The sequence below is a fragment of the Odocoileus virginianus genome, chromosome 14 (assembly GCF_023699985.2).
Source record: "Odocoileus virginianus isolate 20LAN1187 ecotype Illinois chromosome 14, Ovbor_1.2, whole genome shotgun sequence".
Lineage (NCBI taxonomy): Eukaryota > Metazoa > Chordata > Mammalia > Artiodactyla > Cervidae > Odocoileus > Odocoileus virginianus.
Genome location: NC_069687.1, coordinates 49,488,074 through 49,515,410, shown reverse-complemented (window position 1 = coordinate 49,515,410; position 27,337 = coordinate 49,488,074). Strand labels below are relative to the sequence as shown.

General features: G+C 39.9%; 1 long non-coding RNA gene across 1 annotated transcript in view; it reads left to right on the top strand.

The window, feature by feature from the left end:
- Positions 1–2,154: 2,154 nt before the first annotated feature.
- LOC110129858 (uncharacterized) overlaps positions 2,155–27,337 on the top strand; it is a 378,298-nt gene continuing 353,115 nt past the window's right edge. The window contains exon 1 of the long non-coding RNA XR_011491241.1: positions 2,155–2,232. This is a non-coding gene — a long non-coding RNA (uncharacterized lncRNA). The remainder of the gene's footprint in view (positions 2,233–27,337) is intronic.

Below are 27,337 nucleotides of genomic sequence, written 5' to 3'. Positions count from 1 at the left end.
ATTCTTCTTATAAATTATTTTTACCCCCAATAAATACAAATTGGTTTTCTGAATAGACTGTGTGTATCTACCCACGTGGGAAACCTGTTCATCAGGACAGAATGATCTCAGAGATTAGGTAGAATGGTTTGATCTTCACCTCTCTTAGCCTGGGGTAGTGTTCACTTATTTCCCTTTTTCAGAAGTTTTAAGATCTGTTTCCTATGAGAGATTAAAAATCCAGGTTACCAATGAAAACATACACAGATCTTCATGACCCTTTAATCTCTTGACTTGTCAGATGCATCTCTCTGGTTGAATTTCATTTGCATGTTGATTTCATTTGTGGTTTGTGTAAAGTTCACTTCCAGGGCTGTGGTGCTTCATATATCTGTGCAGATTAATCACCATACAATTGGGCTGGTGTGGGAGTTGAGTGCAGTGAAAAGGAAGTCATACTCTGCTTGCCAAGCCATTGATGCGTCAACCCACAAGAAGGGGAATTTTTCCACAAAGGTGACATGTGGGCTAGCAAATGACCATGATCACCCCCGTGGTCTCCTGTTTTGAAGAGCAGGCAGAAATGCTTGGTTCTAGAGTTCCAGAAGTAGTCAGAGTCTTAGTCTCAACTATTTAAGTCTATTATTCAGTTTGGTTAGCCTGAGGAATTCAAAATTCTAATTTTGGGGAAGTCTTGGAACCTTAGTGTATTTGGTACAAAACAGTGCTTGCTATAAAAATTTACTGTTCAGCTGCATAATTTGGGGCTTAATTGCATTCTGTCCACCCGCCCATCCATCCATCCATCCATCCATCCATCCATCCATCCATCCATCTATCCATCCATCCATATATCCATCCAATTTGTCTCTTCATTACCAAAGAGGATTTGCACTGGTCAGACAGGTGTTGTAAGTGAATGGTTCAGTGAGGGATTACAACATAATAGGACATGGTAGAGTCTTAGCAAATCAAATGTTTCTCCACCCACGGAGAGTGTCCATTACTCACCATCTGAGGATTGTTGTCTTGAAGAAAAGCAAGCGTTGTGTACCTGTAGAAGTTTCAGATCTTTTGACTTTTTTTCAAAGGAGTGAAAAATAAAGTCGTAAAATCTCCTGAGTTTTAAATATTGATTACCAATTCAAATGTTGACAAATACTATGCTAACATTCTGAGACTTGTTGCTACACGTTAACATGGGGAAAATAGGTTGGTCACATTAGGTGTTTGGTTGTCAGTTTGTGACCTCTGCCTCTAAGGGTTGTATGTGTGTCCTTAGAAGGGTGTCCAGTATCATCTTGTAGTTGAATGGGAAACTTCTCTACTTTTAGTGAATTTTGAAGTAGAGATATCATCTAATCATCCCTCTACATTTTGGAGGATAGGCATTTTTCATGATCGTGCTTGGTCATATCCAACTCTGTGTGACCCCATGGACTGTATGTAGAATGCCAAACTTCTCTGTCCATGGGATTTCCCAGGCAAGGATACTGGAGTGGGTTGCCTTTTCCTACTCTAGGGGATCTTCCCGACCCAGGGATAAAACCCATGTGTCTTGCATCTCCTGCATTGGCAGATAGATTCTTTACCACTGTGCCACATGGGAAGTAGGCATTATTGGTGGCTATTAAAAAAAAATTATTAGCCTACTGCTTCCTGATTAAAGCAAGTCTCTCAAGACTTTTCAGTGAGGGCCCCCGTGGGCTTACAAAGGAGTTTAGGATTGGCAGTAAAAAGAGAGGAATGGGAATAAAACTTACTTGTTTTTTGGGATAGACCTTATCTGTATATATTGGTTTCAAGAGTGGGGATTTTAAAGTAACTCAATTTAATCTGCATTTCTAAAAAGAAATACAAAACTTCTTGACAGAAATGCCAGCTGTTTTAATGTCTAAGCACCCATGGAGCTCTGCCAAGTTGAAAGCAAATTTAGGCAAATTTTAATCAAGATGGCATCTCACAGAACTGGCATATGCATGGTTCATAAATTTTATCTTTTTGCTTAAGAAGAAAAGTGACATTTCACTTGATCCCATGGCAGAAAATCTTTTAAGGTTTTATGAAAGACTATTAAGATCAGAATGAAACATGTTATGAAATTCAGTGATATTTAATAATATATTTAATGCTTTATATTTTATTATGTATTTTAATACAAATTAAATTTAATATTTTACAGCAAGCTGATTATTTTTCTGGCGCCTTCTAAGGAACTTTCACACGAGCCCATGTAATGCTGGACCAGAGTTGGTAAGATACCCTGTGTCCCTAGCTTCTGGTTTTCCCCTCTTGACCATCCTCCACACAGCAGCTGACAATTGTCTTCTGATTGATCCTGGCTTGAGTAACACATCACATTGGTAAAGTAAGAATTTAGGAAGTAGCTTAATAGGACATCCCAGCGGGGTGGCTTTTCCGAAAAGGCAGGTACATATTCCTCCTGAGTTTATTGGTTGCTGGCAAGTGTGAGCCTTGGAACACTAATGTTAAGTGGGCACTCAGGAATTTTCCCCCTGGACTTGGGGGATATCCCCATGCTTTCTTTGTAGAATAGGCAGATCTAACATCCTGTTTTGTCAGATGATTGGACTGATATTTGCATATCTACATTTCATCTCACTCTTCTAGTAAAATCTTCCAATAACTTTTCACTGGATTTGAAACAAAATCCAAGGGTTTTACCTTGAACTCTGTGACTCATCTTGAGCTGGCCTCTGCCTTCCCTCCCTCTCTTGTCTCCAGCTAGGAAGGTCTTCTTTCTCTTCTTTGAATGGGCTGAGCTCTTTCTCACGCCAAGCTCCTTGTTGAGCCTCCTGGTCCTTCTTTCTAGATGTCTCTTTCCTCAACTCTTTGGCTTCTTTTCACTTGGACTTTGACTCAAACTTGACCTTCCTGGAGAAATTTTCTTTGGTAAACCCAGTTCTACCATCACTCTATCCTATAACTATTTCATTTTCTTCACAGCATTTATTTGAACTGATATTATTGATTATTGTCTCTCCATTGACATGTGAGCCTCATGAGTGTGGCCTTCTCTACTGTACTTTATTGCTCTGTGTTCAGAGTCTATAACAGCATCTAGTGTGAAGTCATTACTCAAAGGTATTTGTTAGATGAACTAGTTTTCTCCCATTCAGCAGCTATAGCTGTGATTATTTCACTTTTGACTGGAATATAATTTTATTATTTGTCAGGATTGGAGAAGAACAAGGACAGAGGACAGTGACGAAATGGGAAAATATGGGAATGGTGAAATTAGCTACATGATTTGAGCAGTTAATCACTAGCACTGCCTTAAAACAATAAAGAAGTAAATGTATAATACTTGAAAGTCAAATCCTAATATTACCTTACAGTGGATTTCATTTTTTCAAATCATGCACATCAAAGCTTTATCTTCATAATTCTGACAAGAATAGGGATGCTGATGAGATTTTTTTCAGAACAGAAAATAAACATAGTGGGCTTCAAGTTTGCTTTGAGCCTGTCTGCACGGCTGATAAATGCTTTTCTGATAGTAGAAGGGGGAAGCATACACTTAAGATGATAAGCGACCAGAGATAAAGCTCATAGCTAGTGTCAGATTTCTAAAAGGAATCATCCTCCTACCACCCTGAGAGTCTATGATGATCCATGTATTTGTTTATGAATGGTGATCAGAGACCAAGGTCAACAGACTTAATCTTTTAAAATCAAACAGAAGTAAAATAATATTTCTTATCTTTCCCCTAAGACATGTTGGACAGGAGATGTTCCAAGATGCTGATGAAATTTTAACTAATGTGAATAGTCCATAGAGATTTAACTCTCATCAGTCACCATCCTTGTTGTTACTGTGTGGCAGAAAATATACAGTTCTGTTAAATGCTGCCTCTTGACAGAAAAACATGAAATATGAAAGTACAACTGACAATTCTTAGATTGCCAAACAATGACTCATCTGACCCACCAGTCATCTTGTCAAGACCTGAAACAAAAGAAAGCAAAAAGGGTTTCTGTGGTTAAGAGATTTCTGACACCAGTCCATAGGAGCAGATCAAACACAAGGAAGGAGAGGCTCAGGACAATTTTTTGGTCTATTTCACATCTGTCGAGCTGAGCTCTAAATGTAATCTCATTTAGAACATGTATTGCTTTTCTGTGGGACATAAATTGCCTTCTCTCCCTTTTATTCCCAGCACTGATCACAGCCTGTTGCAGAAAGCAGAATTTTAAAAACTCTTGTGAAATTAATAAACCGATTAGAGTAAGGGTAATAATAAGGGAAGATTAGAAGATGGTCTGGGATAGAGGTGAGCAAAATTCAGAAACTGAGTTTGAGCTTTGATGTGATCATGGCTCATTGTTATTTTGTGGAAACTTTAGCATCCTGGAATTGTATTCCTTTTATCAATTGGTCTGGAATAAGATGTGCTACATAACAGTGCCAGGGGTGAAAGAACAAAGATTCATTCCTTATTCACACTGTGTGTCCATTGTGGGTTGACCAGGCACTCTGCTGATCATCCTCACTCAGGGATACAGGTTGATGGAGTAGCCAGCATCTCAGATGTTGCCCACTGCCATGCTTGAGGGGAAAGCAAGCTCAGAGGGGTTAAGTGCTTTTGTACAGAACCAGCACGAGGCACCTCGACTCAAAAACTCACTGAATAGAAGTCATGTGCCTGGCTCCACCTAACCACAAGAGGGACACAAAGTATAGTCATGAACAAAATAAAGGACATTTATTATTTGTCTCCTTGGTTTTGGCACAGATTGATTTATTTGAATAGAAAGAGTAGGCTGGTTATCAAAGAATGTCTCATTTTCTTATTCAGAATCACTACTTAAAATTTTTTTAAGAGTTTACTTGAGCAAAAATTGACTTGAGTGGGACAGTGCCAAACCAGAAGTGTTTAGAAATCCTGGCTCCCAGGTGCCAGGATCTAGACTTAAACAGAGAAAATGCAGAAGCAACAAAAAGGAGACTATTTGTCTATAGCTTAAAGCACATTTGGGTGTTTGAGAGTGGTTGTCATTAGCCTCTTGATCAGAATTACCATTGATTCATTCAATCATGTTGTTCAGTTGCTCAGTTGGGTCTGACTCTTTATGACCGTGGACTGCAGCGTGTCAGGCTTCCATGTCCTGCACCATCTCCTGGAGCTCGCTCAAACTCATATCTATTGAGTCGGTGATGCCATCCAACCATCTTGTCCTCTGTCATCCCCTTCTCCTCCTGCCCTCAATCTTTCCCAGAATCAGGGTCTTTCCTAATGAGTCAGCTCTTCCCATCAGGTGGCCTAAGTATTGGAGTTTCAGCTTCAGCATCAGTCCTTCCAATGATTATTCAGGGTTGATTTCCTTTAGGATTGGCTGGTTTGATCTCCTTGTAGTCCAATCATGATTTCCCCCCTTAATGTATTTTATGTGACTGATTAATTTTCACAGATATATCAGGTAACTGATTATCAATTTGTGATCAATGCATTAATTCTTGAATTCAGCCAACATTTATGGAGCACCTACTATGTGCTTGATCACTGTGCTACATACTACATTGAATGGCTTTGCTGAATTATCACTCACTCAATCATCACTCACTCAGCTAACCGTAGAAATGAATACAGTTCAGTGCATGTAGGGAAGGTTCTTGTGAGGCTTACCTACTTTGCAGAATTCTGGTGAGCATTCAAGATCATGTTTTCAAGGTCTCTAGTACTTCCAGTAGTGATGTTAATAATGATGTTACAACTTGACCTGAGTTTTATAGTTCATTTCCTAAAGTAATTTTTATTCAACTGGTAATTCAATTAAATAGTGCTCACTTGACTATTAGTCATGGGGTCAGGACTGCCTCCCCAAATTCTCCATTCATTCTCCAATTGTGGCCCATTGATTTGGAATGCTGAAATAGGATTCATTCCTGATGATCATAAGAGCACAAATGCCAACTGCATGTGCAGTAGCTCCTGGGAGAAGAGTTGATGACTCAGCACTGTCCCTATGAGATGGCTCCTATGGAGCCACGTACAATGTTAGATACGGAGGGAGGCACTTAGACTGTAAGGGTTTATGTCCCATTTACTTAAATGTAGGCTTTCCTGGTGGCTCAGATAGTAAAGAATCAGCCTGCAATGCAGGACCCAGGTTCAGTCACTGGGTCAGGAAGAGAGCCGCTGGGGAAGGGAATGGCTGCACACTCCAGGATTCTTGCCTAGAGAATTCCATGGACAGAGGAGCCTGGTGGGCTACAGTCCACAGGGTTGCAAAGAGCTGGGACACGACTAAGTGATTAACACAAGTTTAAATGTACCTTTTGAAACTCTCTGGCCTTTGGTCACTGAGGTTGGTTCCTTAGCTGTGTCCTCCTCCAGTCATGGGATTCCATGCTTCTGATCACAGCTCCCCACATACTTTTTCCCCTTAGTACAGAGCAGCTGCGTATGTGGTGACATCTTTGTTTTGAGCCGTTGCGCACTGAAAGGCAGATCTTCCGTGTGAAGGTTGTGGATTACTTCTTGAAAGGCTGTGGACCCTCCCTTAGCTGTCCCCCAAAGCAGCTACGTTTCAGCTGAGTGTGAATATTCTTTCTCTGGTTTCCTCAGATTAACGATGTCAAATAAGGCTGACTAGCTGAGGTTTCCATCCACAATAAATCTGAATTTGGGGCTTTTGACAGTTGTTTTCCTGCTTTGTCTGAGACAAAAAGGAATAAGGGTACATTGTTGGTATATGGCTTCAAAAACCAAGTCTGCTTTGCCTGTTTGCATGTATCAGTCACGCCTGTTCCTTGGGTTCTGTTCTCCCTCCAGCTGCCAGGTCACAGACAGAAAACTGCTGGAGGAGACCTTCCTCTAGTGATAAGCCACATCCACTTGTGCCCCTACAGGGACATTCCATCCACCCACTGCCCTTCCAGTTAACGAAAGGTGTTTACACATGTACAGAGGTTGAATATGCGGAAGAAGCATATCTTGTTTGGTAAGAAAATAGTGTGACTAGAAACATGGGAGAAGTAACGTGTGCACGTGTATGTATGTGCATACATGTGTGTTCATGTGAATGAAATAGAAATAGGAACTTCCAGCCTTTTAGTTGTTTTAGCCAAATCTTTGTTGGGGGAAAGTCAGCTACTACTTTCTTATAAGACCCACCTTTAGGAACTAATTTTTTTCCAACATGTTTTTAGTATATTATTCTGTTGAGGCTGTGTTCTCCAAAATCTTAGTATAGAAAAGTATTTTTCCTTACACACCTTTTATAATTCGGACCTCCTTAATTGAAGATCACATATAGCCTCATTTTAACACTTAGCATAGAAGCCACCTGAAGACAGAGGTACCTGTCTTGTCTTCATCATCTTGTAATCCTCATGTAGCGTGTACCCAGTTGGTATCTTTTGATTGATTGAATGAATGAAGACAGACCCAAGATTCCCAATAAAAAGAGAATAAAAGCCTATTTTTGTTTACTCTTCTGCAGTGGGGAGATGACCTAAACATCATCTATGATACCATTATATACATTTTGTTTCATGATTTGGCTTTATACATTTGTTGTTTACTTATATTCAGGACAAAAATATAGACAGTTCTTTCATGTAATATTATCATACTGAACTTGAATGAAATAGTATACTAAACAATGTGCAAAACTAACTCTACGTTTAGCTACCAAGGGGCTTTGGCATTTTGCTTGGGTAAATTTGAGGATGGTCTGGAAGGCTCAGGCCCTGGAATGGCAGGTCTGTAATCACCACGGTGATGTGGGTTGGAGGAGATGGATGGCTATCATGTAAAGTGTCTGTTGGATGCACTGTGCCAGCAGCAATGTTTGGTACCACCAAGGAACCCTATCAGCATAAGATGTTTTCTTGGCTCAATATAGTATACCATAATGTATCTGACATGGTTAGCCAAAACACGATCACTTATCATTGCCTCTGCCAGTTACCCAGGCTAACAGAACCAAAAGCCAAATGCAGTGATCAAAAGGACAATTAGACAAGCAAAAGGCAAAAGGGTGAGGAAAAAAGCCAGCCAGGGATATATGTTTGCTCAATTGTGTCTACTATTTTCTGGGATTCATTAGTCTGGAAGCCCCTTCTACCTGTGTGTATAATCCATCTTCTCCATGGGTATAGAACCAATCATTCCTGAATCCTTACTTACGTCCACATCAGTCACTGGGAAACAGACAAAGGACCATCGTAATATAGCAGAGTGGTGAAGTATGTAGGCTCTGTTGACAGACTGCCTGGGTTCAGATCCCTTGTTCTACCTACTAGCCGAGAAACTACTAAAGCCTCAGTGCCCTAGTTTTTTGACTAGGAGAAAGTAATAAAAATATGGATTTATAGGGTTATTGTGAAGATTAAATAAGCTAAAACATAATTATCACTTGGCATACTGCTATTATTGATCATGGTAGGGTCAGGGAGACTCAATGTAAGTGGGAAATGGAGATGTGAAATGTATATGATTGGTACCTCAGTTCAGTACACAAGAGTGGATCAGGAACACAAGTTGAAAAATATAGTCTTATTATTACTTATACCATTACTGTCACTACTGATGTTTTTACCCAGGAGATCTAAAAACTATTTCTATATTCACCATGCATCCTACTTCACATAACTGAGTATTCAAAGCTCTCAATTCCCAGTGTTTAAGTTTTTTAAATGTTCTCTTCTCATCTCAACTCTACTGAGAGGTGGCAATAGTCAAAAGACAGGAATCTGGTAAAAATTCCAAGTGGAAAGCACATAAAATTTTGCTCTTTGAAATGCAATTGCTTTGGCATAAAAAATAAGAATCAAGCTTTAGTCCCAGGATGATATCATTTTTTAATGAATTGAAATTGCAGCTAATAGAAAGCTGAATATATAAAGATTACTGAATATGAAAAGAAGTGTGGCATGGATTATTCGTTATAGGTGTTTAGAGAGCAATAGGGATTTTTTTTTAAAACAAAGACAACTCAGAAAAGCAAGTCAGGCAGTTTAAAAATGAATTCACTGCACAGCTTGATTCTGCATTCATCAGTATAATGAAGTTTAAAAAAATATTTAATAGCAGAGGTATGTGGGAAGAGCCTTACCAATATAAACTGTAGTCTGTGGAGCAGGCCCTGTGGGAAGTGAATTCTTGAATTCTAACCTATGGGACAGTTCCCCTGTCTCTGATTTCAACTGTTTTTTTCTTGTATTGACTAAGCACATTTGCCTCTGGTGCCCTGTTTTTTCCCTTTCTGCCTGTTTTCCACTGGGACTGAAACTCTTTTCTTTCCTTTATTTCTACCTCTAATCACTATAATTTCTTTATCAAACTCACTTTTCCTCCTGACCTATAACAACATGACCAGTGGATTTCTGACATGGGTGCTTGTAGCTGTGTTGATGGACAAGAGTGGTCAGTTCTATAGCTTCAGGCTAATTGAATAGTATGTAATAGAGCTCACAGCGGTACCACTAGCGTGGCTGGAATCAGGCACCAACATACCAGTTTCCTTGTTTCTCATCTTTTCAAGCCACGGAGTCCCTGGTAATGTATACTTCTAATCAAGCAAGCCTAGTAAATGCAAAATAAAATAAATTTAGCACGAGCTATCAACAATATCAACATCATTTATAACTGCCACTTATCAATATTCATTCTTCTCTTCAACAGTATTCCTATAGTAAATGATGGGAGATTAAAGATTAGCTTCCCAGGTGGCAGAGATTAAAACAGGCAGGGGGTGGGGGAAGATAGAAAACTAGAAATTTCTCAAAACGAAGGTAGAAGTTAGAAGAAAATAGAGGCCATTGCAAGTGGCTTCAAAAGGATTTTTCTAGTCATACATAGATATTGGAATATCCAGAGTAAACTAAAATGTTTAGAAAAGATATTGTTCAAGAGTGCACAAATATAATATCACTATTTGGGTTTCTCAAAATTTACAAAATATATAAAAATAAAAACTGCAGCTGAAGGCAGTCCATTTAAATATATAAGGTGTAAGGAAAATAGCAAGTGAAGAAAAGCACCGATAATCTTTCCTAGGTTAAGGCTAAATGTTCGTCTTTATAACAAAACATTCATGGCAATTACTTGGCCTGTTCTAGAAGCAGAGCCAGAGAGAACCCAGTAATTCCTCTGTCTTGTTGGTGAGAACACTGTTAATATTAATGGGAATGCAGTGGTCAAGTTCTTGGGGATTGATAATAGGGCAACTCTAGATCTTTGAGACAGGTGGCTCTCAGGTCTTCTGATGAGTTAATTATGGCCCCCTGGGGTTTCTCCACTTCTTGGGGACATTCCCAGAACTCCTCCTGAGGCCTCTCATTACTGACGAGTTGGGGAAATGTGGAGATAGGAAGAGACTTTGTTTTTGAATTCCTCTGAGTTGAGAATCAGGCTGGAGGTAGGGATAAATGGCAAGGGCCGTAGTGCAGTAGAAGGTGCCTCGTGGTCTGGGATAATTCAGTCTCTGCACTGGTTCCAGCTGCTGAGGAGCCAGCATGAATTCCGAGGAGTCTGGGCTGCACTAAAGCTCTTTTGGCTTCTAGGGGCACATGGCCCTCTGCCAGGGACTCTGGGGAGATTGATTGTCACCGTCTAGCTAGTCTAGCTGTGCAGTCAGACATCCTTGCTGGTAGCGTTAAGGATTTGCCCACAAATTCATAGAGTCTAATGTGCAATGAGATACGTTTGACATGTGCAGGGAAGCCCAGGAGCCTTCCTTAGATTTTGTCTCCTGACTGTAGTCCCTTGGGCTTATTTTTATTTTTTTTACAATATTTTCAAAGTACAGTTATAGCATTGTAATTCGTCGCTTGTGTGTTCTTCAGTTGTGGCAAAAATAAAAACCAGAAATAAATAATAACATAGCAATTGCTTCCAGGAAATGTATGAATTATGCTTATTATATCTTATGGCATTTCCCTAATTGGATTCTGTGTTAATAAGAGTTGACTGTGGGAATAGCAATCAAGTGTACAGTCCTTATCACTGACACTGCCTTTTCTGCATGATTTATTGCAAAAGTGGTTACACAGGAAAGTGGATTCTGCCCAATGGGCAGCCTTATCAGTGGTCAAACTGTTGTTTTCCCCAGTGATTGTAAGAGGATGGATTTAGTACCAGGAATATTTATTTCAGTGTCCAACAGAAAGAAATGAATGTCTCAGACCATTCTTTTCAAAGACATTTTAGCAATGGTCTGAAAACCAATTCACAGTATTTAATCGAGTGCCTTGGTGTTTTCTGTGATACGCTTTGATCCCAGCATGAACTTCTGTCCCCTTTGCAGTACTTCTGGGTTCGCTATTTTGGAAGAAAAGTGGTCAATGCTACTTAAATAGTGTTTCTTAAACACTCAAGTGGGGGTGCTGATTCAGGCAAACCTACTTTACCCCATTTTCCTTGTAGGCTGTTTACATCAAAAGCAATTATAACTAAATTTTAGGATTGGTTTGGAACAGTTTTTATATGTCTGTCACCTCATTCATGAGTGTTTGTACTGTATTCTCTTATTAGATGTTAAGATTCTTAGGAAAGTATGTATCTTTTTATAGCACTTTGCAGAACACTTCCCATGATCATCCTTCTCATTCATAAGCATTCATGCAGTGACTGTTTATCTACAGTGTGGTAGATGGTGGTATAAAACATGAGATAGTTTAGATACTATGTTGATGAAAATTGAAGTTGCTAAAAATCGAAGACCTTGGCCAGACTTTCTCAGCAGATGCTGTTGACTGCCTGGGCTATATATAGTATTGTGTGTGAATCAGGTATTTGATATATATTTAGTAATATGATGCATTAAAAGTAAATTTATTCTATGGTAGAAATGGTGGAGTCTCTCAACATCTGTTCCAAGCCCTTATTTAGTGTATCCTTTCAACTGGCAGAAGGTACAAAGTTACAAAGCAATTTCTCAGAATTTCTTGGATATAAGGTGGTGAGTGGCCATGGGGATGTTTTGCTTTGCTGTCAGCATTGGCACAAGTCCCAGGGCCCAGTCACTAGCTGCATGAGTGTGAAGAGGCAGAGTGTGGGTATCAGTTGTGCTGGTGAAGGACATAGTAGGTAGTGTATGATGTGGATGCAGACAGCAAGCAGCAGCTGAGCCAGCAGTTCCCTGGTCAGTTGGCTCCTGGATCCTCGTGATTTCATGCCTTCCTGTTAATGGTTGCTTCCTAATTGTGGTGTGGTCCTGTGGTTATGGAACTGGCAACATCCCAAGGTGGTAGGCAGCTAATCACAGAAGAGGCAGTTGTTCTTCTGATGGCCCAGCTCTATAGTATGGCTTGGGAATTATTTCCGAAGGCTCAGCTGAGATATATTTCTTCTGCCTTCCCTGGTGATGTTATAAATCACTTAATTATCTGTCAATTAAAATAGCTGGGGAGATTCTGTTCTCTTGAAATTTACCATGGCCAGTATCCTATTGGACCATCTCTTATCTCTAAAATTTCCAGAGTTAATTCACTAGCCATTATATTATTTCATGTAAAATTATAGAAGAACCACTAGAAACAGTCCCAGACATAATTATAATTGGGTCCTTTCAAACCTGCTGCAGAATGTTTACACATACCTCATATTTTTCCTGTCATTGATGAGTCACACTGGTATTATCCCCAGGGCCATTAACTTGACTTATAAAATATGTCCCTTGAACTGTACTTTGAAGCCCAACAAAACTGAGTTGTTTGAGCTAGAAAAGCAAGAGCAGGCAAAAGTACAGAATCTCCACAGGATATGTTTTGCCTCCAGGGTCCTGTCATTCAAGCTAGAGATTGAAAATACCAATATTCTAGCGGATGTCTAAGGCTGCTTATTTCTATGGGGTAAGGCATAATGTTAATCAGAGGTCAAGGCAGTGAGTTTTGTTGGCAGGTGAGCCATTTAGCTTTACTCTCTTTTATGGCCTCAGCCTTCATTCTATTGCCCTGCCTGTTCATACTGCCCATCTTTGAGAAGAGAAAGGGAGAGGCAGAAAGGTGGCAAAAAATACTTCCTCAAGATGCTTTAGGGATGATGGGTCAACAGCATAATTTTCATACCTGAGGGAGGGTACATGTCAGTTTGTCTCCAGAGAGACGAGAGAAATGCCATTTGTTAAGTAACTGTGAGCCTTGCTAAGCTGAAAAGACAGGCAAAAGAAAAAGTCTTTGCCTTGGAAGAGGATTTTTATCATCAGGAAAATGGCAAGTATTGATTAGGGTGGAGGAGTGACATAAAAGCTTTGAGCATATAGGAGAATTTAGTTCACAAGAGAATAGGAGTTTAAAAGGGATCAAAGAATTGAATGGAGCAACGATGGCCAAAGGAAAGGGGGATACCATACTGCTTAAGAATGACATTCAGCTATGAATAATGCATAGTCCTTTCAAAAAATGGTTTAAATGCACAAAGGTTTGACCTCTCATGTTAAAAAATGTCTGGAAGTAGATAGACTGGGGATGGCATGGCGATTCTAGAATGTCATCATGAGCCCAGTTTCCTTCTGTTTCTGTTATCCATTTTCTAAACACATGGCTTCCATTCTCAAAGTCAACTCCAGGTAGCTGCTGGAGTTCTAGATATCACCTCTGCATTCCAGCCAGCAGGAAAGGCAGGGGAACCTTCCTTCCCAGAAGCCCATATAGTACTTCCTCTTAAATTTCATTGGTCAGAATTTAGTCTCGTGACCTTACTTAGTTGAAAGAGAGGCTGGGAAATTTAGACTCTTCGGTTAAGCAGCGATATGCCTAGCTACTGCTAGAGTTCTGTTACTAAGGAAGAAGGAGAAAGTGAATATTTGGAAGGCAATTCATGATCTCCACCACAGAGGCTGAGCTAGACAGATCTTAGAGACTATGCTGTTGTTGACTGTGGCCCTTTGGCTTCAAGCAAAGGCCCTTTTCTCTGCTACCACAAATGGAGTTTCTTATATTTACTTCTGGGTCATCCAAGAAGCTGAGGCAGTTTCTAGAGAAGACTGCCAAGAATGATTGAGCATACACATAGTCGTATGAGATTGGCAATGGCACCTGAGCCACTTTTATCTGTCTGTCATAGAGTTGAATTGATTGAAACAATAGCAGGTGAGACGGGAATTCTTTGGCAAACCGCCTGGGAAGCTTGTCTGATTCATGCCCTCAGACAAATGGCTGGAGCTCTGGAGAGATTCTAAGAAGAGGGAACAGAGCAGGAAACTTCTGAGGTCACAGTCATGGGTGAATATGTATCAAGGTGTTTTTAGAATTCCAAACCTGACTAAAGTCAACTACAAAAAGCCCACATTATGATGTTTTGTTTGTCCCAAACAGTTTAAGAAAAAAAGACCAACATTTGAAAATCAGTTTAATTTGTGTATATTTGAAGATTCAGGCCATTTGGCAATACCCTTCCTGCATCCTGCATGTTGACAACCTCCCGGGGCTGAGTGGGGTGGCCCTCTATAGATGGGGCCCACACCTGCTACCTCCCACCCATTCACACAGGTCTGACCTCTTATGTCTGGCCCACTTTTCACTCATTTATGTGACCCATGGGCACCAGTAAGCATCTATGCTTGTACCCCTTGCTAGGAATGGCTCAGGCGGTAGCCAATGCATGGGGCAAGGGGAGGGTGCATGGTGATGCTCTCTGAGTGGGAATCATCAGTAGAGGACTCCTGGCCTGGAGAGATGGGACAGGATACAAGTGGAAGCTGGGGTCCTACAAGGAAAGGGCCTGAAAGGAGGACCTGAGGCTCATGCCCTAAGAGAACTCTAGGGGTCGTCTGTGGGAAGACACATCTTTGCACCTCTGAGTATCTGGTATCTCAGGACTCATTGAATGGGCTTGAGTTGAAGCCATGGCTTACGAAGCTAGAGCCAGGATGTGGCCATGGATTGTCGCCATGTTGTTCCGGCTCAGGTGGAGTGAACACCCATGGTGTTTTAAGTGATAGCCAGCTAGTGTAATTTTTTCAGGGTTGTAGTTCTAACAGATGGTGCTGTTTGAAATCCTTCCTTATAATCTCCAGGAATGACTCTGTAACCTACTTAGGAGGCTTATTTGAGTGGCTGTCCACCTGGGTCCACATTCCAACTGGTTGGCAATCTGTTCGTTGACATCATTGTCTGTACAGGACATTAAATATTGTTTTTAAACAGATAATACAGAACTACTTCCCAAGCCACCAACCATTGTCCCAACACAGTACTGTATAGGCCTATGTATTTTTGCAACCCCCCTCCCCCCCAATTTACTTGAAAATCACTTTGATTTTAATGTACAAAAGATAAAGAAGAAAGAACCCTGGAAAAAATATAGGATTCAGATGCTTCTTATTTACTAAAAAGATGTCATGATCCTTCAGATAACACTGGACTGAATAAGGGAACATCATTTTCATCATTTGAAGCTTTTGTTTAGAAACCATATTTATAAGTTTTATAAGGCACTCGCTCACCTTCTAGCCCAGTAATTCATTCGATTGGTATTTGCATCCATGGACTTTTGCTTGAATTGAAACCCTTTAGCTCTACCTTAGACAGTAAATGTCAGTCGCTTAAAGTGGCATGATTCTGATCTCTTAATCTTCTCTACTGCTGAATGCTGCAAATAGGAAAAAAGGAAAAGAAAAACTATTTGCTACCTTGAGAAACATATGTGATTTCAGTTTGATTTTCCTGAGATGTGAGATGTGTGAGTTCTAATTTTAGTCATTTTAACTGGGAAAGCCTCAACATTTTAATTAGCAATAGTGACATAAATTATATCAGTTTTATTTCAGCTTTTTGTGTTTTAATTTTCCTTAGGTGGATTCAATTGTTATAAAAACACAAGTGCAGTGATTCCCTCAGCTTAACTAATGTTAATTTTTCTAGCACTTGAAATCAGATGCATCCAGTGTTTGAGACAGAGTATCGAGCTACTCCCTGCATATGAGAAAAATAGCAATTTGCTTTTTACTTGGTATTGTTGCTGCTGCTGCTGCTAAGTTGCTGCAGTCGTGTCCGACTCTGTGCAACCCCACAGACGGCAGCCCACCAGGCTCCCCTGTCCCTGGGATTCTCAGAACACTGAATATTACTTGGTATTAAAAAGCAGTTTACTTTTTACCTTTTTCCTATTATGCTGTGCTCCTCTCTACAACTTTCATTGCTGTTGTTCAGTTGCTAAATTGTGTCCGACTCTTTGCAACCCTGTGGACTACAGCATGCCGGGCTTCCCTATCCTTCACTGTCTCCCCCGAATTTTGCTCAAACTCATGTCCATTGACTCAGTGATGCCATCCAGCAATCTTGTCCTCTGTCACCCTCTTCTCCTCTTGCCCTCGTTCTTTCCCAGCATCAGAGTCAGTTCTTCACATCAATGAGTCAGTTCTTCACATCAGGTAGTCAAAGTATTGGGACTTCAGCTTCAGTCCTTCCAATGAACATTCAGGGTTGATTTCCTTTAGAATTGACTAGTTTGATCTCCTTGCAGTCCAAAGGACTCTCAAGAGTCTTCTCTAGTACTGTAGTTCAAAAGCATCAATTCTTTGGCACTCAGCCTTCTTTATGGTCCAGCTCTCACATCCATACATGACTACTGGAAAAACCGTAGCTTTGACTGTACGGACCTTTGCTGGCAATGTGATGTCTCTGCTTTTTAATTATAGTGTCTAGGTTGGTCATAGCTTTTCTTTCAAGGAGTAAATGTCTTTTTTAATTTCGTGGCTGCAGTCACCGTCCACAGTGAGGAGTACAAGAAAATAAAATCTGACCTATTTGATTTTAAACTTGCTTTGTAGTGTTAGATTTTAGTTTATTATTTTCTATATAGTTTGGGTAAGTGCTCACATGAAGATACCCTTTCATATCTACTTTGCAACTAATAACACTTGGAACATTTCTTCTAATGATTTCTAAATTTGAATCCTAGCAAAATAGAATTAGAGATTCTGTTTTCAGAGAATGTTTGTGTATGGGATTTCTTTCCATTCCTGTTTATGTTAGGGTGCTGAGGCTAAGATCAACATTGTCTATTTCCTGTACATTTTGTCTTTAAAATGTATATTGAGTTATTAAAGTAACACAAGTTCCTCAAGCTCTCTCCTCCCCCCTCCCTCCCTCTTGTAAAATAGACACAAGCTGGAGAAAAAATAAAGAACAAATACCCTAGAGTTCCATGAAGGTCATTGCACTGGAAATTTAATTTGAGCAGTTGAGCTTACCATTGTCTCATGAGAATTCTCATCTCTAATGTGTATGTAACTGTTTCATCAAGGAATGTGTCATAGATCAGTTAGGCTGTTTCTAATTTTCTTGCTGTTGAGACTAATGCTATGTGGAATGCTGTTGTGTAGAAACCATTTCCATATTTAAGTTTTTTTTTTTAATTGGAATTTCAGAGGTAGATTTACTCATTCAAGGAGCATATTTCATTTAGTTTTACAATGCAGGAAGCACATACATTTTTTTTTTTTAATACTCTACCTTGCTTTTTTTTTTTGTGATTGGTGCATCAAATGAGAAACTTGGAGGAGAAACACTGGTAAAGGAGGAAAGAATGATAATTTGCAGCTTTGCTACCTAGGTCTTGTTTGCTAACTGCAAAAGATTTGTTGGCAGAAGGGGACAACAAATTTGAACCAGCCTGCCCCCCATCTGTGTTTTTTCCTGTTGGTCCTGTTGGCTTAGAGACACTACCAAGCCTTTTGAGGTTTTACTGAGACAAGGCAAATTAACAAACACTCGAGCGCTTACTATATACTTTGAAGAACACTTGGGTATGTTGCTCAGCAAAATAGATGGGCAGAGGTCTGAGACCTGCCCACTTAATTTGAAAGGCAGTTGTTAATCTTGTGGGCTGATTGTGATTACTCCAATCAGGAGGGGTCACTAGGTCTAGATGACAATCCTTTGGAGTCTTGAGTCATGGTGAGTTTTCACTCTGTGGCCTGGCACCTTGATGGCCTTTGGTCTTCTTTCCTCTGTTCCACTTGCTCCTGTATGGAGGCTGAACTACTGAGTCTGCACAGAACTATTCCCCGGGGTCCATTAAGTCTTGAGTTCCTTAGGAAATGATACTGGATTAAATAAGTGAAAACAACGTCTGTGTGTGTGTGTGTATGGAGGAGAATTAAAGAAGATTTCTGATGTTAAAAAGCAGCATTCATACTTGAGAAGATTGAGAACCATCTCTCCACACTGTGGGTGGAAGAGGAGGAGGAGGTGGAGGAAGAAATGGTAGTTTGGGGACCCCTCAGCTCTTGGGGTGGTGAGACCACACAGCTGTGTTAATTCTGCTCCACGCGGTGCAGTTGGCTTGTCTGCAGTGGGTTTCATTGTAGGTCATCAAGGTGGGTGGATGCTACCAGGCAAGTGGCTAGTTTTAGGAGGACACCTAGCTCTCTGGATTTGTGCTTTCTCATTGATTTTGGTGTCTGAACATTTCCCTTTCTTTGTAAATAATGTCTGCATTTAAACATTTAAGAATATTTTATCCAGCATATTTTTCTTTTTTTCACCAAAAGAAGTACTATCAATACTGTTGTAAGAGAACAGTAGTTCTTTCCAATATGGCTGGCGATAAAATATGCACTCTGTTCTCTGCACAGCAGTCAGGGTGAGGTGATCTTTTAAGATATAAATCAGATCACATCAGTCCCCTGCTTTAAACCTCCATGGCCTGTCATTGCTCTTAGATTAAAAGCAAAACCCCTTTTCATAATTTACAAATGTCTGCATGATCTAGCTCCTACTGATCTTATCTCCTAGTCTCTCCTTCTCCTGCTCACTGACTTCCAACCTCCTTTTAGTTCCTTGTTTCAAGTCCAGGACTACAACATTGCCAAGAAATGCATGTTTGTGGGATGAAGTAATGAATTAAATAGTCTACATCATTTGATTCCTGAAGTTGGTAGAATACTGTTATTTCAATTTTATCATTAAGGTAAACTGGGATATAGGAAAAAAAGAAGGAATATTTAGCATTAAAAAATAAGTAATGCTTTATTAGGACTCATTAAAATTATGGGATGTTAGAACACAGCAGGGGGTTTGTTTCCTTTAACTCAGACTCTTATTTTACAGATGTAAAAACTAAGACCCTGAGATTCAGGAGTGGCTCAGATTTCACTGGGGGTGCGGTCAAGTGATACATCTCCTGTCCCGTACTTCATGAGTGTAGCCAAATATCTCACCATGAGTCATGGCTGCTATCTGGTGGAGTGGGCACAGCAATGAATATTAGGATAGCAATTTGCCCTAGATTTTGCAAAACCATGGGAAATGGATTGAACAAATTTTCCTGTCATTTCCTAAAGAGGTAGTAAATCATGATACTTTAAGAACTTAGGAAATAGTGTCTGACTGCTTTTCTAAAATTCTGCAAGGTGAATATAGAGAGACAATTGTAGCTTTCCTTTCTGCCTATTGCTTTCTGAATGTCTACAGATTACTTTCTTCAGCTTGTGTTAGAATGTCAGGAGCAGGATCCACACCTTCTCACACACTCTGTACAGTCAGAGTCCCTCAACACAAGGAGGAGGTTTTAGGTGAATTTCCCTTTGAAAGACAGTAGGAATGAGACAAATGAAAAAGATGATTCATCATTTTTATGACCTTGATGAAAAGGAAAAAATTCATCCTGGCAAATTCAGAAGTCTATTATAAACATGCATGTTGCATATGTATTCTTTATTTTGTACTCGTAAGATTTTAGAACCTGGAAGAAAAGGAAAAGTGAGAAAACAGCAGTCATAAATTTAATGTTCTTGATTGAACTAATAGGTTTTATATTTTACTCAGTGAATATAAGCTTGTCTCTTCTGGTAAAGAAAACAGGTTTGTTAGGAGACAATGAATATATTTCAGAAGTATTTCAGTGATTTTATTCATACATAAATTTGGATTATCCTGGAAACCAATTTGTTAGTATGTTTCAAGATTTTGAGCCTGTATACTCCTTTGGCTCAATAGTTGAACTTTTAAAAATTTATCCTATCTTAAGAATCTAGCCTAGAGAAAAATCTAAAATGCAGTCATTTTTACAAAAAGGTGTTCATAACAATAATACTTATAATAAAAAAACTGGATGTACTCAAATATAAGTGCAGTTTGTGGCAGGCCTATTTGATATATTTTATGCAATTTTTTGCTTAACAAATTAAATATTTTTAAGTGATGAAGGTATTGTAGACAAAACTCTCTCTCTCTCTCTCTCTCTCTCTCTATATATATATATATATATATATAGTATATAATCTTAACTATGTTTAAAAAAAAGACTGAAAAGAAAGAAGCTAAACTATCAATAGAACTTATCTCTGGCTTTGGTACTACTTTTTAGTTTGTTCTTTGTATTTTCACTTCTTCTACTATATGCTTATATTAACAATCAGGAAATGAAATTATTTCTTAGCAAAAGATACAGTGAATGAATATTTAAACATATGTTTGGAATTGCATAAACACCTTTACAGAAGAATATATATATCCTTTTATAAATATATATATGTATATATAATTTTTTCTTACCTAAACAGCTCCTCTTAAAGAGAAAATCTTTGGCCAGAAATTAAGGCAAATTAAAATTTAATAAATTAATTTTTGTGTGTGTTTAGACTATCTCTTGTGTTGCTTTTGCCATAAACCTGAATTAGTTGATGGAAGGTGGAACGACTCTTGCATAAAGACTTCACTGGGCAGATTAGAGGATAGAGTGCCTGAGAATTGTTTTGTAGAAAGAGTTATTGCTGGAAAATCAGAAGAACTCTGTTCTTAATGTGGTTCTTTGGTGTGGTCACAGGTCACATCTTTTCCTAATTTTCCCCTGTAAGAGATTGGTGCCTAGGTCAGGAAGGGCATGATATAGGGTTGGCCAAAACTTCGCTTGGGTTTTTCCATATCAACTTACAGTATATTTACTTTGTAACAGTAAATTTAAGATGACCAGGAAAAATCAAGAACCGAAACTAGTGAGTGGAGATCTCTATTGTTACTGACTTAAGTATAAGCTTTGCCCCAAGCAAAGCTCACAGTCCAAAGCAACCCCCTGGCCATATCCTTTTGGGGAAGACTGGCAGCAAGATAGTGGGTATGGGGAGGATCATTTTTAATGAAGTAGAGTTAGATAAGAGTCTCTTTATATACTTCTAACCCAGTGGCTCAGTGGATAAAGAATCCACCTGCCAATGCAGTAGACACTGGAGACTCAGGTTCAGTCCCTGAGTTGTGAAGATCCCCTGGAGGAGAAAATGGCAACCCACTCCAGTATTCATGCCTGGAAAATCCCATGGACAGAGGAGCCTGGTGGGCTACAGTTCATAGGGTTGCAAAGAGTTGGACACAACTGAGCACGCATACAATAGAATAAGCTTCACACTTTTATACTATTTGTTAAGGAATGACAATATAATGCATCAGTCAGAAGCACAGGCTTCAGAATCATTGGACTCAGTGATTGCCAGTTTCTAACATGTAATCTTGGGCAAGTCACCTCTTTTTTTTTTTTTATTTTTGGCAAGTCACCCCTTAATTTTTTTCATCTGTCAGATGAGAATAATAATGGTTCAAAAAAGAAAAAATACCATCTTAAGCATTTGAATCAGAGGGAATTTAATTGATTAGATGAAGGAGGAGCTGAGAAGCCAAGTGGGGTCACTAAACAACCCACAGGGTCTCCTGCATTGCAGGCAGATTCTTTACCTTCAGAGCCAGCAGGGAAGCCCCAGGACTAGCAACAGCAGGGAGCATCTATGAACCCTAATCTGGAGGGCAACCTACTGGAGACAGTGTTACTGAAGTCCAGGGGTTGAGGTCACCTTTAGGAAGTTGTAGTTATGGTGGAGTTGGAGACATGGAGAAAATCTCTTGGCTGCTGGTGACTCTGCATAAAGCACAGAGAGAGGTGAGAAATATGCTGGCTTTCCTCTCTTCCACTCCTGTGGCCAAACACAGCTAGATGGGGTGTACGGGGTGCATCACTTTCTCTGTGCTACAGAGGTGAGTGGGGGAATGGCAAGGAATAGCCCTAAAAGGGGCACAAGTTCACAAATTCCTCCTTCAGAGAGTATAATACAGGAGGTATGGTGTCTGCAACTTTTAGAACTGCACCAGGCATGTATGTGCCCAATAAACACTGTATTATCATCATCCCCAGTGAATATATTTTATACATTGGGTGCCAGGCAGTTATTTCTGGGATAGTGTCCTCTTTTCTTGGCTCTTCCACAGACAGATTGCTAGTTATTTCAGCATTTTCAGTGTCTGGTTAGGGAGAAACACTCCATGTGCCTCTGTCAGTCTCCTGTTTCAATCTATCCTGTGCTGAGTTCAGGCAAAGTGATCAAACCATACTCACAGACAACCAGAACTGAACCATAGTCAGTTCCAAAGAATCTGAGCAATTCTGAGAACTTGATATGCATTCATTCATAATAATCCTGTGGAGAGATACTTGCAAATTAACTTTAAAAGTGAATGACTTTCTCATATATTCTATCTAATTCCTTTGGCTTGAGTTTAGCTGTATTCTGCAAAATTGAAATAAGACGTATTTATTTCTTTTTGGTGTTTGCCATATTTTGACTTTAAAATTAATGAATTTAAGGGAGTCAGAAGTTTGACAAGATGCTCTAACAGGCCCACCAGGAAGACTCATAGCTGCTTCCTTGAAGCACAGACATAAAATAAAATAAAAAAAATCCATCAGGATAAATCTCTAGGCTTTGTCAAAGTGCCCTCTTGAGTTGCTCTCCATTTGAAAACACACTATTTATTGTAGCACTTTGCTAAGTCCTGGGAACTTCTCTCCTAAGAGATTTTTATCAGTATGAAAAATAGCAGCTTTTCTAGGTTTTTAAGTATTGTTAGTCTTTTTCGCATTGGCTTTCCAATTATGCTAATTCTCAGAAAGAACATTTATTGATCTCAAGTCTGTTTTTCTCCAGTGCTGTATCCTTCATGTTTAAGACCAGGTCTCAAATAAATGATGATAAAGTGTAATGACAGCTATCAGCTTTTGAGTGCTTTCTCCGTGTCACTTACTGTTCGCTTTGGGCTCATTCTGTCATTTTAATGTGATGTTAGGACTTGAAATGTCCCCATGAGACAGGCATTCATTTTAAAGACTGAGAAACTGAGGCTTAGAAATCAAATCTTCCCCAAATTCATATTGCTACACTGCCAGATTCACACTCTTAATCACTATGTGGTAGTGTTAGCAGATTAATGTGAATGTGAAACAATAAAGCAGAAATAGACAGGAAAAGGAATTAGCATGATACAAAATGCTTGAGGACCTCAGAATTATGGATTACTAAAATCTCAAAACAGGAAATGAACTTAAAGAACAGCTAGTTTAATTTCTCCTTTTTACCACTAAGAAAACTAATCTCCAGGAAAACAAAGGAGCCTTTTGATAGAAAAAAAAAACTAATCCTCGAGTATCAAGTCTCATCTATTTCCTCTGTCTTCCAGTAACACAGAGTTATGGCCATAACCCATGCTGTTCACAAGCAGAAGTTCACATGACGCTGATCCTTTACTGTGTTCCAAAGAAGCAAACATCTTGTGGGTTCAAGATATATTGATTGCATTTGCTTTGTGCATTAGACTTAGGAAAACAGGTATCTAAAGGAGAAATTAAGGTCTGTGGGACCCATGAGTGGTTGCTTGCTTCTCTTCTCTGCCTCTAAATTCACATTGATCAAACTTCGTGTGAGGTACAAGGCTGGTGGGTCTGTGTTTGCTTGGAGAATTTATTACCTCCATACTGTGTATTCTCCGCATTTTACAAGCTGGTGCCTAGTTCTGAGTTGCACACATCTTCATTGGTACTACCTTTTTAAGCTTAGCTTTGGCTAAGCATTGGCTCTCTTCACTTTCTTTTTTTTAAAAGAGATAGTGCTCTTTTAGAGACAAGGCATTTGCAGATCACTGATTTTGCTTGATCAAGTCTGTGTGTATGTGAATCTCCTTTCCATGTTAAGTATTAACATGGTAATAAGGATGGAAGTTGCTGTGTTCTGAGTCTTTAAATGGCTTTGACTTTTGGTTCTCCTAAGGATCTCTCCTAAGGACTTCCCCCGTGGCTCAGACAGTAAAGCATCTGCCTACAATGAGGGAGACCTGGTTTCAATTCCTGGGTCGCGAGGATCCCCTGGAGGAGGAAATGGCAACCCACTCCAATACTCTTGCCTGGAGAATCCCATGGACAGAGGAGCTTGGTAGGCTACAGTCCATAGGGTCACAGAGAGTCGGACATGACTAAGCGACTTCACTCACTCACTCAAGGATCTTTCAGGGATTGTAACCCTGATGCCCATGGTGGTGAGTTACTGATAGAAGGGAGGCAGAGGGTGGAAGAAGAGTGTGTATGCGTGTGTGATGAGCACCCTGCACCTGAAGGGAATCACAGTGGCAGGAGCTCTTCCTCACTCTTTGAGCTCTACCCCAGTCACAGAGCATCCTTCCGAATCCAGCTGCAGTCACTTCTGGGACATGGAATGACCGCTGTCCCTGTGGTGTGGATGGGAACCAGAAGGACAGCTGGAGAGGCCCCCTGCTAGAGACAGGAGGCCAGACACCTGCCAGCTTGGGAATATGCGCTGGGGCAGAGCGCTGACTACTTTAAGCCCAGCTTACTCTCTGGTAATGTGATAGGAAGTCAATGGTCTTTGTGGCTCTAGAATTTTATTTTCAGTGTTCTTTAGAGCATGGTCATGAGTTCAGCAGGGAAAAAAACCTCATTTCCATTCAGAACAGTTTCACAATGGTGCTCTGACTCACTAGATGGTCAATCATAATGAAATGCAAGCCCCACTTCCCCTCAGTTTTGCATTTCTCTTGACTAACATGATTTCCGGTGTACTTGTGAGGGTGAAACAGCCCTCTAGAGAGTACTCCCACATCTATTTACTAACTAGCAGATAACAGAAGTACAAAATAAAAACTCAGGGAAGTGCATAAGACTGGAAAATAATTCTTTCTTCTTTCTATTACACAGAAAAACAAAGGATGGTATTTGTGCATCTGTGACCCTTTCTGTGGGCAAATACTTGTCCATATTATTATCATTTGTTTTTTGTACATAATTGGGTGTTCCACCTCTTCTCTGAACTTTGTAACTTTTCATTATACTTCTTATCTAGAATAATCAGAAAACCTCACTTAAATGCAAAACCTCACTTCATCTGCAAAATTTATTTGGTCAGAACCTGGACTTGGCTGCCAGTGAGGCTATCTTTGAGATACATGTTTGCTTTTTTATTTTCTTACATGATGTAACTGCTTTATGGAAGCACATAATGGGACTGTGTTCTGTTCTCTTTCTCCTCAATAACTCAGGAAAGATGGCTATTATGCTTTCCTGGAGAGGTGGGAGGATTAAAGCCTCCCCACGTGCTAGTTGTGGCTGGAAGGAGAAACTATTGTGCAAGGGAACCGTCTGAGGCTGGAGATAAAATTCCCATTATAACCTCTTTAAGTATTTCTTCGTTTAAATGGAGTGGAGGAGATTATCCTCTTCGCAAATGTAATACCTTTCTTCCTGAGCCAAGTGAAATGTGCTGTTTCTTTCCCCTAGATTAGAGAAAATAATAGGATGCTCTTTACCTTCTTTCATTTTGTCAGACAACTAATAATTCAGATTCTCCTTTTTGTTTAGCTTACACAGTGTCAGGAAAGGCACAATAAGTGGGGATTCCCTGAGCACGGTGCTGAGGGCACGCACCCCTGTCTGACTTTCTTCAGGAGCTCACTGGCAGCCACAGCGATGCTCTGTGCCAGCTCTTCGCTCATTCCAAAGCCACACACACATTGATATAATCTTTGGTGGTTTGGGCTGGTTTATAATCTGTTTTGCTGAGGTTTAGTTCAAGGCCTTTAGGGCAGAGATCTCCCGTGAGCTGAAATAAAAAGGTTTGATTTGGAAGAGGTTCGATCCTGCCAAATGGAAGTGGCACATTTCCAAGTGCACATGCTGAGTTGCCTCGGAACATATCCATCCAGTACACAGACATGCATTAGGCAGCTCTTTGTAGAAGGCCTGTGCTGAGCACAAGTGGAGACTGAAAGGCAGGTGAACACCATGAAATACCGGCCTTCAAAAAGCACCTCTCAAGTTAGAAAGAAATAAGCCAAAGATAAAAAAGAATATCAGTAAGTCTAAACATGACGTCTTATATGTGAGATGGTATGAGACCCACAGAAATGTAGAAGAGATTTTTTTTTCCCAGATGGAGGAATCAGGTTTAGAAATATCAGACAAGCCAAAATTATAGACGTTCTGGGTACTAGTGATGCTAAAGAGAGCAGACTTACTTGAGAGATGTCATTTTTTTTTGACCACCCAGACTCAACCCTCTTCCAAGTTGGAGCAGTTGTCTGTCATGTACCACCTTGGCAGAAGGCTGTTCTTACCTCTCTGCCTCTGACAACCAGATGCTAGGTTGTCACCTTGGCTCAGGCAGTTAGGATCTCCTGGGAGTCACTCTGGAGCAAGTGGGTCAATATCAGGGGACTATTAGAATTGACTCATTGTGCCTGTGGGGATGCTTATTGGTTTTCAGTGGCAGCAGTGTGCTAGTCATTATTTCTGCTCTGATATACGCAACTAAATGCAGAGTTCCAAAGAACAGTGTGGAGAGATAAGAAAGCCTTCGTAAGTGAACAATGAAAAGAAATAGAAGAAAACAATAGAATGAAAAGACTAGAGATCTCTTCAAGAAAATTAGAGATACCAAGGGAATATTTCATGCAAAGAAGGGCACAATAAAGGATAGAAATGGCAAGGATCTAACAGAAGCAGAAGAGATTAAGAAGAGGTGGCAAGAATATACAGAAGAACTATACAAAGAATTTCTTAATGACCTAGATAACCACGATGATGTGGTCATTCACCTAGAGCCAGACATCCTGGAGTGTGAAGTCAAGTGGACCTTAGGAAGCATTACTACAAACAAAGCTAGTGGAGGTGATGGCATTCCAGATGAGCTATTTAAAATCCTTAAAGATGGTGCTGTTAAAGTGCTGCACTCAGTATGTCAGCAAATTTGGAAAACTCAGCAGTGGACTGGAAAAGGTCAGTTATCATTCCAATCCCAAAGAAGGGTAATATCAAAGAATGTTCAAACTACTGCACAATTATGCTCATTTCACTTGCTAGTAAGGTAATGCTCAAAATTCTCCAGGCTAGGCTTCAACAGTACATGAATTGAGAACTTCCAGATGTTCAAGCTGTATTTAGAAAAGGCAGAGGAACCAGAGATCAAATTACCATCTTCTTTTGGATCATAGAAAAAGCAAGGGAATTTCAGAAAAACATCTGCTTTATTGACTATACTAAAGCTTTTGACTGTGTGGATCACAACAAACTATGGAAGATGGGAATACCAGACCACTTTACCTGCTTCCTGAGAA